The sequence below is a fragment of the Eumetopias jubatus genome, unplaced genomic scaffold, assembly GCF_037043125.1.
Source record: "Eumetopias jubatus isolate StellerSeaLion01/CBP00866 unplaced genomic scaffold, mEumJub1_p1.0 scaffold_5, whole genome shotgun sequence".
In the NCBI taxonomy this organism is placed as follows: Eukaryota; Metazoa; Chordata; class Mammalia; order Carnivora; family Otariidae; genus Eumetopias; species Eumetopias jubatus.
The window spans coordinates 148,372,591-148,386,559 of NW_028274811.1; the positions used below are offsets into that span (position 1 = coordinate 148,372,591).

General features: G+C 41.5%; 1 protein-coding gene and 1 pseudogene across 1 annotated transcript in view; both read right to left on the bottom strand.

Annotated features, from left to right (window-relative positions):
• ADCY2 (adenylate cyclase 2) overlaps window positions 1-13,969 on the bottom strand; it is a 400,165-nt gene that overhangs the window by 218,134 nt on the left and 168,062 nt on the right. The window lies entirely within an intron of this gene.
• On the bottom strand, window positions 3,161-5,072 carry LOC114223665 (SUMO-activating enzyme subunit 2 pseudogene; annotated as a pseudogene).

Genomic DNA, 13,969 nt, shown 5'->3' on the forward strand with positions numbered 1-13,969 from the left:
TCCAGCTGTACGTTCTATCTTACATAACATGGTAAATCATAAATTACCAGGAGGAACTCTCTTTTTCATTAAGTTCACCTTTCCAAAGGAAATAACCTACGTTTCGCTACTATTTATAGAGGTGCCTTGTGGGGCGGTGTTTACTGTTCCACATAATTACAAGTAGGATTTTCTTGAAGATGCCTGGTCCCCAGTGAAGCCCAGAATTTCTGTTCAAATTTACTTCCTTCCAAGGCTCCCTGCTACAGAATGTTCCTCTGTTTTGCATTTATCGTGGGGACCCCTATTCAGTTTACTGCTCTGCTGGTCTGTGCACAATCCCCATGTGGACCCCACAGGTGAACGGGTTCTTCTTTACTATTTTACAGTTTTGTTCTTTTTTTTTTTTTTTGGAAGTTCCCAAGGTTTTAAATTCTAAAAAATGTTAGCATTATGTATTTTTTTCCAGTTCCAGGAAGAGACGGACACTGGGTTGGAAGCGCATGCTATCTGCCTGGTGAGTAGGGGTCACTGGCCACCGTGGAACTCCACTCGCACCCACTGAGAGCACAATCTCCTTCCCCTTTCTTCTGATTTTGTCTTCTTTCTTCCAGGCAGAAATTACGCTTTATTTTCACATAGGTTGTGAGACAGCTCTTTGACCCTATTCTTCCAGTAGTTTAGCAGTTACTAATAACAGATCTTTTCTTTTTTTTTTTTTTTACTATAGGATCTTATTTTTAATTTATCCAAAAGATATCAACTTCCATTTGGCAGACATTTTCAGAGTCTTTTCTCATAATATTTAAAAATGATTTCCAGATGAATTATATTTGGATTAAAAACAAAACCATATTAACAAATATTTAGGAGAACTTTTATAAAATACTGGGAACAGAGAAAATCCTTCTAAACAAGACTGAGACCCAGAGGCAACAAAGGAAAAGTGTTACATCTAAGTACCTACAAGTTTAAATGGATAGTAAAAGCCACTGTAAACAAAGACCTGGGATAGGCTTGGGTAAATGTACTTGCAGCACATGTAAAAAAATAAAAGCTTAATATTCCTGTTATAGATATAACCTGTACAAATTGAAAAGGAAGAAGACAACCCTATAGGGAAAAAAGATTTCAAAAGCTACCTCAAAGATGAAGAGATCTAAATGGCCAATCACCGTGAGCATCTTCTAAAGCTAAAACGATTTACCTCCTACTAGAATTTTCAAGAGGGCAATGAAACTACAATAACATTGAATTCCCTTGAAAATTAAAAAAGGACCACAGATTTAAAGAGGAACCACTTGTTTTCAGTTTGAATGCTGTTTGTGATACCAGTATAAAAATATGAAAAAATCAAAATAGAAATTATAGAAATAAGCTTAATGAGTACAAAATACATCAATAATTGAGATGGATTAACTAAGAAAATTGATTAAAACTAACTCTCTAAATGCCCAGAAGCAAAAACACACCAAACTTCTTTTCCATATATATTAACATAACCACATGTATTTATTTTTAAGATTTCATTTATTTGAGAGAGAGCGAGCGAGCACAGAGCGAGAGGGAGAGGGAGACGCAGACTCCCAGCTGAGGAGAGAGCCCGACGTGGGGCTCGATCCCAGGACCCTGAGATCACGACCTGAGCCAAAGGCAGACACTTAACCAACTGAGCCACCCAGGCGCCCCAACACAACCACATTTATATTGCAAGTTCCTGTGGGCTGACTTTGTCCACAACATAACATTCATCACTTTTGGTAGTATAATTGAACTGTATCATGGCCCTGTCAAATAATTTTGTATATTATTTCATCTTTTCTGATGATGGAAAACAGGCAATATTTTCATAAGCTATTGAACTATTATCAGAGAGAAAAATCTTGCTTCCTATATATAGCCTCAAATGAACAACTTATTTTTTCCCAAGTGCAAACAAACACAAAATTCCCAATCTTTTCAATATGCCTTTGAATAAAGAGAACACAGAATTCTAGAATGACTTATAGAACTATACAACTATTTGTTTTAAAGATTTATTTATTTATTTGAGGGGGGAGGGGCATAGGGAGAGGGAGAGAGAACCCAGCGCGGAGCCTGACGTGGGACTCAATCCCAGGAGCCTGAGATCATGACCTGACCTGATACCAAGAGTGAGACACTTAACTGACTGCGCCACCCAGGTGCCCCCCCCCCGACCCACATACAACTCTTTTTAAAAACAAAAATTTTTTAAAAAAGTTAGCCAAAGCTTAAATGCAGCCTTATTTTGCAGCAGTTTGTCTTGAATTTATACTCTCTGGTACTTGTGTCAGGAAGAGCCACTATCATTATCTGAGAAAAGTAAATTAAATGGCAGAATGAAAAGACTTCCAGTATCAATTAATAATCTCTACTATTCTATCATCTTTTGCAAGTGTCCCAAATTTAGCCTTCTCATACCTCTTTTTACATCATTATCTTTTTTTTACAAGTATGAAGATGCCATTTAGTATAGTCATATTTGAGTTCTACAAAACATCAAAATTTATGTTTTGTAGAATTTTTATATTTCTGCATTCTATATTAAATTTATATCCTAAATATAAATAACCTGAAACTGTAACAATACACAAAAATTGGCTTCTTACACAGACATACCAGGCAATACAAGCTGAAAACTTGAGGAAATTAACGTTGTTTTACATTAATATACATAGTGCCAGTTAAGATTTAAGAAACACGTTTCAATGCATAGCACTTGATACTTCTTTGAATCTGTTCCAGTCAGTTAAGAGTATGAAAATGGTTAGATCTAGGCTAAAAATAATTCCTCTTCTAACCAAAAATAAAGGCATAATATTTATAACCAGGTATCAACTTTACTAAACTACAATATTTTTTTTAAAAAACTATTAAATGATACCTAAGGGTATTTACATTAAAAAGGCAACATGCATTGTGTTATTTCATCTCATGACTGGTTATGCACACACTTTGTTCAAAGGGCTTTAAAACTATATTCCTACTTTCAATACAGCACACCACAATGTTTCTAATTGTTCTAGCAAAATGAATGCTTTCAAAGGGAGCAGAATCATCTTCAAGTCACTGGTGTCAATTTTTTTCCCTTTGGAACAAAGAACATAACAAATAACCTGGTTCTGCCCAGTAAGAGGGTTCTGTTTACAGGCATTCCTGTTCAATCTAATGCTATAACATCATCAAGCTCTTCTGTCTGTTCTGAGTGGGGCCTCTTTGCTCTTTGCACTGATACTCTCTTTCTCATCTAATTTCCTCTTGCGACTTCTCTCTTCCTCACTGATGTCATCATTATTTGAAGGACCTTCTTCATCTGATTCAGCTACGAGCACATCATCTTGCTCTTGTGTGGTGGATGTGAAAGGCTGAGCTCCATCGTCACTGCCATTGGTTATGCTTTTGGCAGCATCTTCGGCTTGTTTGGGCCCCACTTTTTCTGGGGCATCACCAACAACTTCAAATTCAACATCCTTCCCTAGGTCCTCACTATGAAGGATGTTGACCAATAAAGTGTAGTCCTGAAGGAAGTTGTCTGCTTGAAGCCGGCTCCCATTTCTAATTCCAAATTCTGACAGCTTTTTGTGATTATTAGCTTCTGTCTCCCCCTCTTCTGAAGATACTAGGATTGTTCCTTTCCCATCTTCAATTTGGACACTTGGTGCTACCGTAGCAAATTTTTCTTTCACTATCTTATCCTGTGATGTGGGAACAGTCACTTTGTGGACATTGAGCCGAACAGTCACCTCTGGTTTGCTGGCACATACGTAACAATCAGGGTTAGGACGATCCAGTGCACAAGGCACAAGAAGCTTCTTTCTTGGGTTTGGTTGTTTATTCAAAAAAAATTGTTCTACACTGGTCTATTTTTCCTGATAAAATTTTCAATCCTTCCAATACTATTAACCCAGTAATCACTGGGTTAGTAGTAGCAGGAATAATGTTCCTGCCATTGATTTTATATCAAATCTGCTCTTCATATTCATAATGAAAATACGCATCCTGAGGTTCACAGCAGAGGTGACAGAATCCACTGCAGACGGGTCTTCCTTGTCCCGTATGAGCTCAGCTCCATCCCCTTCTTCTGCTAAATGAACTCTCAAAGTCTCAATGCTCTTTGAAAAGAGACATGCATAGCTCTTTACATCTAGAATGTGCTGGTCTTTCAGACCTAACTGCAGTTTGATGCATTGGTTTCTTCTCCTTGACTTTGTACTTCAGCCCAGTCCAACGGAACTGGAGGTTTCCCTTTCCGCCACAGTTTGTCCATTGTCAACAGATACCAGATATCATCTTTAAAAAGCTTGGTAAAAAAGTTTAACCGGAACATATCCAGTTGATTTAGCCCATTTCTTAGTGGAAATACGTTTAATGTCACCATCTTCGTTAGATGCTCTGGCCCTGGCTTCAGCTTCCATGGGTTCCCAGGAAGCTTCAGGGTCAGCTGTCAGGGGGTACTTCTTGATTAGCATCTTCTTCCCCAAACAACTGGTTAAACAAATACTTTGCCCAAACGATGCAATGAATAGGTTCAGAAGGGGTTGTTATGAATTGTGCAGCCAAGAAAAGTGCTCTGGGTTGGTCTGGGATGACATTCGTAAGACTCAGTTACACCCTTTTTGATGGTAGTTACTTGCCCAAGGTAACCAGCAGTTCCACTCTCAGTAAGAGGAACATCAGCTGCCAGACACATCCTATTAACATGGTTGCGGGCAGCTCTGTTATCTAAAGCATTCATAACCAATATAAATTGTTGAAAAAATTCTACATTATAGTCAGGGTTCAGGATGCTATCATGGTAGGCTAAGATATTAGCTTTTGGGTAAAACTGCAGGACACTTTCTTTGGCAACTTGGGCCTTTGATGTTCCAACACGTTTCTTTTGAAACAAAAACTGCCTGTTGAGGTTGCTGACATCGACAGCATCCAGGATCAATCAGGTCGATGTGGAAGAAGCCGGTGAGCACGAGGTTCTTGAGGAGCTCACAGCCGATGCCACCCGTGCCCACCACCAGCACCCGGACCCTGCCCACAGCCCTGGCCAGCTCCCCAGGCAGTCCCCGCGACAGTGCCATGGCGGGACGACCATGAGCCGCAGCGGAGGTGGAGGCACGAGAACTGAGCCTACATCGTTACCTTTTTGTTTTTCTTGCTTAAGTACCGTGACCCCCAAAATGACTCATTCCCTTCTATCTCATTTCCAACAGGTCCTGCCAGCTTTGATTTTGATTTCCGTCGATGGAGTCTAAGTACTCCAGCCAGGCCTCTCCGTGCCAGGCACGCAATCTGCGAGCCAACTGTGTCTGATGCCCACAGGTGCAGGGAAGGAGGGAAGAGTTACATGACCAAAGGGACTTTGGGAATCAGTTGTGAAAGAGCCCATTTAACCTTGCTCAGTCAGTGCAAAGTTTATTTGATGGTTTCCACATATTTGGTGGGAGAAAGGCTTCAAGGGTGCTTCTTCCAGGTGAGAATGATCCCAAGTGCTGGAGTGCCTGGCAGTGCTGTGATGTACACCACAGCATGGAAGCTTCTGGAAGCTCCGTGGAGGAGTAAGATGGAAACCTTTCTCAGATGCTCGAGCTTCGGGGGGACAACTGAAAGGGATCACCAAGGAAGGCCGGGCAGAATTTAGGGCCCAGGAAAGGTCCCTGTAGGCTTAGAAAGGATTTTCCACTACAAAATTAGATACTCACTTCTATTTTCCTTGATTTTAATGACTTTGTTTTTGTTTCTGTTGTTTTCCCTTAATTCTTCATTTGGAATTTATTTTGGTTGTTGTTGGATGAAGGTCCACCATGAGTTCTTTCCCTCTGTTGCCGAGCCGATGTCTCACACTATTTACTGAATAACCTTTATTTTATTCACTGGTTGGTAACCCTGCCTTTGTAACATCTTAATTCTTTATGTGTTTAGAATCTCTTCCTTTGTTCCTTTTTCTCTTCCAGGGCTTGGCAAACTATGGGTCACAGGCCAAATCAGGTCTAAGGTTTGTTTTTGTGAAGCTCTTGAGCTAAGAATGATTTTTTTTTTCCATTTTTATATGATTGGAAAAAAAAAACAAAAGTAAGCAGTAAGATCTTTGGTGATACATAAAAATTATATGAATTTCAAATTTCAGCATACATAAAGTTTTACTGAAACAAAGCATGTTCATGTGTTTATATATAATTTATGATCACTTTTGTACTATAACAGAAATGAAGAGTTTGGCTCATAGAGCCAAAAATAAGTATTGTCTGGCCCGGGATACGCCAATCACAGTAATATTCCATTTATCTGTCTATTGAGTCTAAACACATAACTGACAAAGCAGATTTTATTAGGTACTATTTCTTGTTTAGTTTTTCCAAGTAAAGTACATAGTTATTTAATCAAATTACTATTATGGACTGAGTGCTTGTGAGCCCTCCCCTTAATTCGTATGGTGATTCCCTAACCCCCAATGTGATGGTATTTGGAGATGGAGCCTTTGGGGGTAATGGGCTGACATCAAGAAGGCTGATTCCCTGTCTGATGGAACCAGTGCCCCTCTAAGAAGAGATGCCAGGCACCTGGTCTCTCCCAGCATGCATGAGAAGGCCACATGATGATGTGGGGAAAAGCACCAGACCCCGGCTGTACTGGTACCTGATCTCACACCTGTAGCCTCCATGAATGGTGAGAAGATAAATTTCTGTCATTTAAGTCACCCAGTTTGAGGTATTATGGTAGCCTAGCGGACTGCACAATTACCATGGGGTGAAAAGGTCCATGGGGATGGTAACCATGTGTTAACACTATAAATGAATTTGGTAGGGATTGACACTGGTATAATATTTAATATTTGCACCCAAATATGTCCCCATTTCCTACTTATTTGGACTTTTTATGTCTCCCAGGAAAAAATTTTCATTTTTCCAAATGTCTCCAATTTTTCTTAGTAATTTATTCAGAAAAATCATACATTTAGAAATATCTCCAATAGAATCACTTCTTCTACTACAGTTTTCTAACTGAATATTACTGAAATAAGGAAAAGTCTTATCAGCTTCTTGCATCGCTTCTAATCACTTTTGATTCTCTTGCGTTTTTCTGGTAACAACACATTATTTGCAATCATAATAGTAGAGATTATACAAGAATAATTTTTTAAAATTTCACTTTTTCTCTCCTATTTATGGGCTTTCTTCTTCGCTGTGACTAACTGCACGGACTAGAGTCATCATCATCGTGTAACAACACTGCCTTGCAGTGGGGGGCAGGGCGGGGAGATGCTGCTGACATTTGGCAGGTGAATTCCTAACCTATCCTTCCTCTAAGTGTTTTTATATCCACCTCTCTGTCCCTCTTATGTGTTCTTCTTCTCATTTCTCTCCCTTACTTGTCCAGAACTTACAATGGAATCATATTTTTAAACTGGCTGCTGCCATTCTGAATATTGACTCCATTTCTGTTTTTAATTTAAGGGACAGGCCACATCCATGCAGTCACCTGAGGAGGCCTCTGTCAGCGAGGCACCTGGCCCAACACGAGACTCTAGGGATGCTGAGATGAACACACCCGTTCCCTGGAAGGTGCAGGGGATGTGTTCACAGTAGAAACTGGACAAGGGGTGGGAGTGGGGAAACTTCTCATTTTCCTTTGCTTCAGCTTTTTTTTTTAACTATGCCCATGTATCACATTTATAAGAAACAGGAATGCTTTTGATATGAATGAAGGTACAAAACTGAGACCAGAATGATTAAATTAAAAAGAAAACAGTACGTGTCCCTGAAGTACCTCGCAACATCATAGGAAAGGAGCCACATGAAGGCATCAAACTTGAAATGCTGCCTGGGGCCGCCAAAGCCACGTGATTTGCAATTGACTGGGTCATCACTGTGAGCAGCGACACTGACCTGGGCAGGAAGCAGGGCAAGCAGAAACTTCCTGGACCAGGTGAGTTGAGTCCCAAGAGATGATGAAGTGAGTCATGTGAATAATGTCATGTTGAGCTGAAAGAGAGGTCTCTGTGCCTTCGCAGACTAGGCTGTGGATCCTAACTCTGCCCGTCCTGGATTATCTACTTCTGGGAAGCTCCTTCACATGGGAGCCTCAGGCTCTTCACCCACAAGCCTGGGGGTTAGTCTCCGTCTGTTTCTATGTCCATGGACATGTGTGTAGCTATCCATTCCCTTCCTGCCTCCCTCCCTCCACCTGATTATCTATGCATCTGTCTGTCTATCTGTCTATCTGTCTATCATCTCTCCCCTCCGCAAATAGATGGATGGATGCAGATATGAACATGAATTTGGATGCACATAGGCACAGACACAGAGTCTCCGTACACATCCAGGGACAAGCTCACATCATGTGCACCTTCATCGGCCCCCCGCTGGCATTTCAAGGTGACTCTTCATTCACACATACGTTATGATAAAAGACTACCGATCACACTCTGCAGATCCACAAGGCTACCTCTCTGCAGGCCTTTCCCTGACAGACTTATACACAGGTTATCACGAACATGTCTGGGCAAATTAGAGACTGCCGCTGAGCCACCTTAACACACCCCCTGGGAAGCACAGCAACCCAGGTCCCTGTCAAGGGCTTATTTGATCAGTTTCCTCCTACGCCGAAAGGCGGCCCGGTAGCCAACGTGATGAAATTTAATTAACTGCATTTTTTCTTTCTGCCGCATTTGTCAGAATTCATGAGAAGACTTAGAACTGCCGGGTGCGGACGAATCACCTGCTCTGAGGAGACCCCAGGGCGGGAAGGCAGGGCGGGTAAGTGCAAGGGGTGAAAGAGACAGCTAAAGGACAGGTCTGCACACGTATCCGAGGCCTTCACACCGGCTGCTTTTTAAAATTACAATTCTAGTTTGAATTTCCACATCACTAATTTAGTGGAATTCTTTTTTTCTTGACCTCTAAACTGCCTCTATCACCTTGTCATGGATTAGCCCAAATCTATAATGCTGTTTCCCACAAAAATGAAATGAAATAATAAAATAAAATCGGTGAATTGTTTTCCTTCCAAATATAGTCATAATCATATCTATCGGTCTCAAGACAGAAAAATGTAAACTAAGGTGGCTCAATCTGGGGACAAGCTTAGTATGGTATTTTCCTTTCAATTTTTTCTTGTTTAAATTCATTTAGCCAACACATAGTACATCATTAGTTTTTGATGCAGTGTTCAGTTTTTCATTAGTTACATACAACACCCAGGGCTCTTCGCATCACGTTCCCTCCTTAATGCCCATCCCCCAGTTACCCGATCCCCCCCCCCCACCTCCCCTCCAGAAACCCTTAGTCTGTTTCCCAGAGTCAAGAGTCTCTCAGGGATGAGTCCGCATTTCCTCACTTAATCTGGTAAACCTGCCTTTACATTTATTGCTCTTACAGATATAGAATAGAAGGTAGGTGTTTAGGAAACAGTAAAATGAATAATGTATTTTCACCCCAGAAGAACAAGAGCGAGAAGCCGTGTGACAGTATGCAGAGACTAGGCGCAGGATGCCTTGGACAATCTCGCCAATAGTTGGTGTTGTCATTCTTTTAAATTAAGCTATTTTGGTTTGTGGGTATTATCGCATTACGGTTTTAACTTGTTCATTAATGAATTGGGAGGCCCTCTTATGGGATTCTGGGGCATTTATATGTCATCCTTTGTGAAATGTCTGTTCAGATCCTTTGTCTCGTTTTTGACAGGGTTGTTTTTCTTCATATTATTGAATTGTAGGAGTTCTTTCTATATTCTGGATAGAAGTTTTTTGACCTACGTTTGGCAATACATTTCCCTACCTGTGGCTTACCGATTCATGTTCTAAAGGGTGTTTCTGATGAGAAAAATTCATTTCCTTAAGGTTCTTCCTTTCTGTGTCCTGCATGAGAAGCCCATCCTCTACATCAGCCCCAACAAACACGTTCTTTCATGATTTCATTTAGGGGTTTTATACTTTTGGTTTTTTACATTTAGCTATGAACAGATGATGCATTTGGATTTAATTTCTTTATGATGAGAGGTAGAGATACAGGTTTTTTGTTTTTACTTTTTTTTTTCATGTATATTCGGTTGTTTCAACAGCATTTTTGAAGACTTTCATTTACCCATGAGATTACTTTAGCGTCTCCATCCAAAATCCATGGCTGCATTAGCAGGTCTATTATGAATTCTCTGTGCTGATCCATTGCCCCACTGGTTGATCCTTATGCCAACATTAGCTGTCTTGACTACAAAAGCCAACCACAGGGAGTAGCTTAACCTTCCTCTACTTTTACATAATTTTGACTATCCTAAGTGCTTGGTAGTTCAATATAAATTTTATAATCAGTTTATAAATTTCTAAAGAAAGCCTGTTGGTTTTATAACTGGGACGGGTTGTTTATATATGGCAATCTTGAGAAAATTTTGAGGCTTCCAATCCATGAGCACAATACATTGCTCCATTTATCTTATTTTTATTTTTATCTATTTATTTATCTGAGAAAGAGAAAGAGAGTGAGAGAGAGAGAGAGAGCATGAGCAGGTGAGGGGCAGGAGGAGAAGTAGGCTCCCCGCCCCCTGCGCTCAATCCAGGGACGCTGGGGTCATGGCCTGAGCCGAAGGCAGACGCTTAACCAACTGAACCACCCAGGTGCCCCTAATTTGTGTTTTTTTTTTTTAAACGTCTTTCAGTAGCTGTGTAATTTTAAATGCAGAGATCTCGCTTGTCTTTTCTTAAATGTATTACTAAATATTTTGTTTGTTTACATAGCTATAAACAGAATTCTATTTTTACTTTTATTTTCAGTTTTTTCCTGTCAGTATATAAAAATACAATCGATTTTTGTTTATTGGCTTTGTACCCCTCAACCTTGCTATGTTTGCATATTAGTTCTACTGGTTGTTTACTTGATTCCTGAGGATTTCTGTGTAGATAATTGGTCCTCTGTGAAAAGAGACAGTTTTACTTGTTACTTTCTATGTTTTATGCCTTTTAGTTCTTTTTCTTGCCTCATTTCACTCGTATGACCTGCAGTAAAATATTGAATAGGAGTGCCTTGTCCCAAATCTGAGAGGAGAAGTGTTCAATGTTTGGCCACTGTGTAGGGTGTTAGCGGTGTGTGTTTCATACATGCTCTTTACTGGCTTCAAAGTGTTTCCCTCTCTTCTAAGTTGTTGAGTGTCTTTAACATAGAAGGGTGTTGATTTGTACCGAATGCTCTTCCATTTGTTGCAATACTGACATAGTTGCTCTCCTTTATTCTGTAAACATGGTGGACTAACTTGATTAATTTTCATATGTTAAACTGGCCCTACATTCTTGGGAAAAACCCACGTGGTCCAGATAGATTGTCCTTTGTATGTATTGGTTGGATTTGATTTGCTAAGATTTTAGTAAGGGTTTTGCATATAAATTCATTAGGAAGATGAGCCAGCCCCTTTCTTTCTTTGGACTATCTTTGTTAAGTTTTGGTAACCAGGTTATACTGGCCTCAAAGAATCAGCTGAGAGGCATTCTTTCCATTTCTTTTTCTTTTTTTTTTTTTAAAGACTTTATTTATTTATTTGAGAGAGAGAGAGAACGAGAGAGAGAGAGCACACGAGAGGGAGGAGGGTCAAGGGAGAAGCAGACTCCCTGTCGAGCAGGGAGCCCGATGCGGAACTCGATCCAGGGACTCCAGGATCATGACCTGAGCTGAAGGCAGTCGCTTAACCAACTGAGCCACCCAGGCGCCCCATTTCTTTTTCTTTAAATAGTTTGTGTGAGATCGGTGTAAATTTTTCCCCCTAATTATCAGCAATTCAGTCAAAGGGGATTTGTCTCTTGTTCTTTTTCATTCTATCAGTTCTATTTTCAGTTATTGGACATGTGTCCGAGACTGTTCTGTCTTCCTAACGGAGGCGCCATCAGACTGTGATGTGTCTGGTAACTCTGAGTCTTGAATGAGATCTTCACATGGCCACTGTGGCCTTATGGTGCTTGTCTGTATGGCGTAGCCCTCGCAACCCTTGTATCTTTAGCCTGTCTCTCCATTTCAAGTGCATCTCCTGCAGCCAGCATGGTACTGCGTCTTGCTTTTTACCTAGTCCAGTAATTTCAACCTCTTAGTGTATCCGCTCCACAGATTTTTGTTTCCATGAATCTGAGGAGGTAACCAATTCTAATCTGAGCCAGCCTTGGTAGAAAGGTTCCCCCCACTTCTAATTTTATTATTTTTTAAATTTAAGGTTCCTCCATGTCCTTTCATGGTTAGAAAGCTCATCTCTTTGTATCACTGAATACACTGTGTGGATGGACCACAGCTTATTTTTCTCTTCAGTTGTTGAAAGACATCTGGTTGCTTCCAATTTCTGACAGTTATGCATAAAGCTGCTATGAACGCGCGTGTGAAGGTTTTGGTGTGGATATAAGTTTTTTTTTAATCTCATTTGGATAAATACCTAGGAGCACAATTACTGGATCTCATAATAAGGCTATATTTTGCTTTGTAAGACACCGCCAAACTATCTTCCAAAGAAGCTACCCCATCATGTCTATTAATAATTAATCATCCCTTCATTAATCTGTTTTGCCAGTGACAAAGCTCCTCTGTGGGTTTTCCTCGGGTTCTAGGGTTGGGGATTGTGTTGAACCAGTCAGAGTTCATCTGGAGCTGGAGAGGGAGCCCCCTGTCTGGACCACACCGCTGAGCGCGGGGAGGGGGGGGGCACAGGAAGCAAGGTGCCTCCCAGAATCACGCCTGTGCCAGGAAGCAGGACAGTGGCAGGAAGAGTGGCGACAGAGAGAACCAACAGCCTCCGCTGCCTCCTGACCAGTATGCCTTCTCCTTTCTTTTCTTTCAATTGGTTCATGACCGACATTTAGCACTGTTTTGGGGTTAGGGGGACAACGTAACGGGATATTTGCATATTGCAAAAGGATTACCACAGTAAGTTGCTATCATCCATCACGCCACAGAATTACCACAAAACTTTCCCTGTGACGAGAACTTTTAAGATCTGCTCTCTTGGCTATTTTCAAATACATACTACGGTTTTGCATACAGTCCATTCATTTTAACACAGTTGTTAACAAGGCTGGATGAGATCTACTATGCTACGGGTCGTTTTATGTCTGTCCCCTCTGCTTTATGTTCCTGTTTTCCTCCTCTCTTTCCTTTGGGTCAATCGCTTTTTTTTTTTTTTTTTTAACTCCATTTCACTTAACCCGGTGGCTCCTTGGTGATATCTCCAGTACCTGCTGTAGATGACAAGACACATCCCCAAGTTGCCCTCCCAGGGTGCGTGAGGACAGCAGCTGCCAACTCTGCTCCGTCCCGGGGTTCCGTCCCGTCACTGCTTCTCCTAGGAGTCTGCCTGAGGGCTGTGTGGGGTTCACCTGCAGCACTGGGGGCCTCCCTCTCCCTGTGCCAGTGGCTGGTGTGTCACTGCACTGTCTTACTGGTGGCCCAGTCCGGGAAGACTGCAGACTTCTTTCTGAGTTTGTCCCTCCCCGCTGGGCCTGACGGGGGCTTCCCCAAGGCCCCAAACCCAGAACAGCTTCTGTCCAAGCACTGACTCCCAGGTGCTTCTGCCTCTTCTCAGCCATTCTCCAGTGCTTTTGGGTAGTCTTCGCTCATAGTTTAGGCAAAGTTTGTAGTGTTATCTCAGGGATGATTAGTCTGAGAGGAGCTACTCTGCCATCAGTGGAGGTGAAACTGCATGACCCATTGTACAGATGAGGAAAACTGAAGCCCAGAGGTTAACTCACTTTCCTAAGGCTTACCATTCATTCGAAGGGGGTAACAGAGTAAAAGATGACGACTTTCCCTGCTTGAAAGGAACAGTGTCTGAGCGACCAACAGGGGGTCCTTACTTGCCAGGGTCTCTGTTCTCGCACCCCAGCTAACCCACCAGGGAAGACTACACACAGACCCAGAAGGGCTGGCCCTGTACCATGTTCTACTGGGTGTTTTCAAGAAACTCCACCCTGCTCAGGGCAAGGAGGTGGTAAGAAACAGGGAGAAGGGGAGGGCAGGCC